The sequence below is a fragment of the Equus przewalskii genome, chromosome 9, assembly GCF_037783145.1.
Source record: "Equus przewalskii isolate Varuska chromosome 9, EquPr2, whole genome shotgun sequence".
Classification (NCBI taxonomy): Eukaryota; Metazoa; Chordata; class Mammalia; order Perissodactyla; family Equidae; genus Equus; species Equus przewalskii.
In genome coordinates, this window is record NC_091839.1 from 79954688 (window position 1) to 79959150 (window position 4463).

The window sequence follows — 4463 nt, forward strand, 5'->3', positions numbered from 1 at the left end:
ATATCAGTGCGGAAAAACAAGGAACTCCTGTCAAACCTGCTGGTTAATAATACCCGGCAGAGCAAACAGCAGGGGCCTGGCAAACAAGGAGCCAGGATGGCTTCTCCCACACTCAGGTTAAGAGAGGTGAGCGTTTCCGAACCCACGCCCAGCCTCGCCAGCCACGTGAGTCACACATATTTCACAACTGAAGAAATTCGAAGACCTAATTATGCAAAATTTCGCCTGTTTATCATCTCGGGCTTTTGTCACCCTGCTGCCTTGTAGTGTGTTGACAATTGTGTGTCGATTTTTTTTCTCCATATGTCATTCAGTCTCCATGTCTTGATCCTGCGATTTGAGGTCTTTGCTAGGCACTCTACAAAGAGAAATGGAACGCCGGCTGTCTAAAACATGTTTTGTGTGGCTTCTAGATAGTTCCATTGGATGTGGGTGCCCGAGAACAATCCATCCTTCCTGCCCAATTACATAACTCAGAAGGCGTTACTCCTATCTGTCTTAAGGCAAATTCGGTCTGGGCTGCTTCATCATGTAAGACAAGGCAGTACATCCAACAGGTATGTTGTCCAGAGGGTAGAAGCGACCTTGCACAACCTCTGGCTTTATCGCTTTCGACAGCTGCTTAACTGGGAACAGAAAAGTCTTAGGCAAAGAAGACTTGGGAAATCTGTTTGTGGAAGAGTGAGTCCTCCTAATCTGAGTCGCTCCAGGTTCTAGAGCTAGTATCACTAGTTGATTGTTTTGGAGGCAGAAGGAGTATAGCAATTAGAATTGTCTGACAAAGGAAGGAATGTGCAATGACAGGGAGGTCCCCAAAAGAACAGACATTCAAACCGGATTGTTGTCTGTTAGGAATGCTGCCAAAGGCACGTCTACACTAGGTGAGAAACTCACTTAGCTGATTCTTAGGGATCCTGTAACGTATGCACACGCGCACACACACAGTCTAGTGAGTAGGCTTAAAGGGAGAATGAAATGGGGCGGGTGAAGGCCAAGAGAGAGCAGAGTCCCACCTGCCTGTCTTCTCCAAGGGGGCATCTGCAGGGAGGCGGGGGAGGGGCTTAGGGTGTGGTGGGAATGTGTGTTTTGTAAAAGCACAGCCTCCTCTTTTTTACAAACAGCACTTTCCACGTTGGTCCTGCATGTGAGTCTTTCACTGCAGAGCTGTCTCCACACCCAGCAGTTCAAGAATTAGCATTTGCGGAACTGCTAGAAGCATGAGCGTGCAGGCAAACCTAATTAACTGAAATCCACTGAACCGGAATCACTTTGAAAATCCTATTTTTAGAAAACATGGGGAAATGACCTAAAACAAACCCATATTGATGACTCAGTACAAAAAAAGGGACATTTTCAGCATATAGCACAGTTTCTACATAAATTCAGAGTAACATATTTTTAGACAACGATCATTGATAGTTATAATGATCGCATAAGAAATTCTTTCATCAAAAGAAGATCCCATGCCTATCCTACTAAGAGAAGAAAGTGTGCTAATATAGTTCAGAAATATTTTCAGTAATGAAGATGAAAACATAAGAAGTTTCCCCTTCATCGCTGATACAGCCAGGAAATTTAATTAGCCAGTGCCCTCAGTTCCTTATTGCGTATGGAAAACTCCACTGATAAACTAGTGACCATACCACAAATATCAAGTATTGCTGTCAAAATTAATGTTATATAAATCAGAAAACATAGCCCTAAAATTCCCAGATACTAGGGTTCATTTTTAAGCTCCACTGTTCACTATGTATCAGGAGGAGTGAGGGAAATTTCTTTGGGAATGTCACAGTTACGTTTCCAGGAGTTAGACGCATCTGCATTTGAGACGCAGTAAGGAGTAATGTATTAATATAGGGGTCCCTGTGTCTGCGCTCAGAATCTCCATGGTCCCTCTGCATTGCCTCTGGCCAGCTGCATGCCTCCGGACAAATCATTGCTTTCCAAGTTCTCTGCAAAACAGGTAGGACAGCTGCCAGGCTGCAGAGGTATGAAGATTCAGAAAGATAAATGGCGACCTGCTTTTCACAGAGCCTGGCACTGGGCGCTACCAAAGAAGTCTTGACTATGATTATTAAATTTCCATCCCATGCTTCATGTTATGAAATTCTGTGTTTTATAAAATTTTGGTAAAATATCCATAACATAAAATCTACCATTTTAACCATTTTACGTGTACAATTCTGTGTAGTTCTTATTTAGAGAGAAACTATGACCATTTATAGCAAATGTCTGCATATTAACACTATGCAATTTGCTTTAGGGACAAATATTGAAAAAACAATGAAGATTAATAAAAGCATTTGGTAGGAAGCTCAAAACAATATAGACTTCTCTACACCTTCATAATTTTAAAATGAAGTGTGTGAAGCATAAAATAGCTTCTTCAAAAGGCTCGACAATATTTTAAACACACAGAATGTATTGAAAACATTCACTCTCAGTAAGTATAAAAGTTATCTTTACAGAAAGTAGAAAACTGAAACCATGGAGAAAGCTATAAACTGAAAGGCTTTTGTCCCCCTCACCCTTGACAAATCACCCCCCCCAATAGTTTGAGAATCCTTCTAGAAATGCTTTATGTCACTGTGAGCATAAAAATCTGTGTGTATCAGTTTACAAATGGAATCACACTATACCCACTATTTTCTATCCAGCTATTTTTAACTTAAAAATGTACCTTAAAGACCTCCCCAGGCTTTTAAAGAATTCGTGGTATTCTATTATGTAGATATGTCACAATTTATTGAGGGAATTCCCAGCTAATGACTTTAGATTTCCACGTTTTTTTCCTCTTACAAAGAAAACTGGAATAAGTGTCTTTATACATAGAGGCATATTTTTGTAAATAATGAAAGATAAATTCCTAGCAATGAAGACTAGCAGACCATTTTAATGATACTTGAAAAATAAAATTAAAACATGCATTTAATGAGTTTATTCGGGGCAGATCGCTGTGTTGTGGATCTCCGGGTCCTTACTTGATGTCACATCTTCTTAGAAATTAAATTGGGGCATATAACTTTGTAGCTAAGAGTTCAGGACGTTGGAATCCCATCATTTTCTAGTTAGACAAGGCACTTAAGCTCTCTGGGCCTGGGCCTGCCCAATGGGGCCATTGTGAGAGTCAAATGAGAGGCTGAAAGCAAGCATTTGCACAGAGGCATTCAGCATCCATAACCTCTCAATAAACGATAACAGTCAATTGTTAGTAATTATCTAGTGATAACGATTATTCTTTTTTTCAGGTTTTTCTTTTTTTTTTTTTTTTAAGATTGGCACCTATGCTAACATCTGTTGCCAATCTTTCTTGTTTTTTTTTCTCTTCTCCCCAAAGCCCCCCAGTACATAGTTGCATAATCTAGTTGTAGGTCCTTCTGGTTGTGCTGTGTGGGACATGGCCTGCTGAGTGGTGCCATGTCTGTGCCCAGGATCCGAACTAGCGAAACCCTGGGCCGCTGAAGCTCAGCACACGAACTTAACCACTCGGCTACAGGGTCGGCCCCATAGCGACTATTCTTAAGGAACGCTAGACCATGGCTTCCCAAATTTCCAATTTTTCAATATTGACATAAGCAATTTTAATTGTCCATTTATCCTTTACATGGTGTATATTCCGCTCTTGTGCTTCAAGACTGTTATTAATTTATCTCTTGAAATTTTTTACTCCCATGTTTGAAACCGCTCGCCATGTTTTCACGGAGCTGTTTCTCGGATGGCGCTCCGGTTCTCATCACCCTGCTTCGGGGCCGTGCCCGGGTCCGGGCCAGGGCTGCGCGCATGCTCCACAAGAGACCTGGGCTGGGGCTGGAGTAGAGAAAATGTCCCCTGAGCACTGAGCAAGGAGCAAAGCAGTGACCGCAGGGCTGTCTCAGGACGTGCGCCACGCTCACCGGTGGCCGAGCCCCGGGGAAGAGCAATCCGGGGGCCAGATGCCCTCAAACCCCCAGCTGGAAACCAGGGCGGTGCGCCAGGCCCCTCTGCAGCCTGTGGCCGCGCGCTGCCCATCGGGCGCCCAGTCTCCGGAGGGAAGTGAGACTCAGCAGCGGGTGGAATACTTTATTTATTTATAGTTTTCCTGATAAGGGTGACAGCGACAGCTGGAGCCTCTGGCAGCAGGGGCGGGGCTTCCAGTGTCCAGTGTCAGCCTGGACTTGGCTTGTCTCTCATGGTGGCCGCGGCCGTCAAGGCGTCTCCGGGCAGCGAGCGGTGGTGCTGGCCGTGCGCCTCCCAGCCCGTGCCCTGGTTCTCCTGCAGCGGCTCTGGACCCTGCCCTGTCCCTTTGCGACTTCAGTAGGCCAGATGAGTTCTGCAGTTTATGACTGACACCTAAAATCCCAACCTCCCCAAGCCCCAACTCCTCCCATTTCTTCGTTTCACTATGTGGCAGCTTGGTCCTGCCAGTTGCTCAGGCCCCGAACCCTGGCATCACCCTTGACTTCACTCTTTCTCTGTCCGTCTCT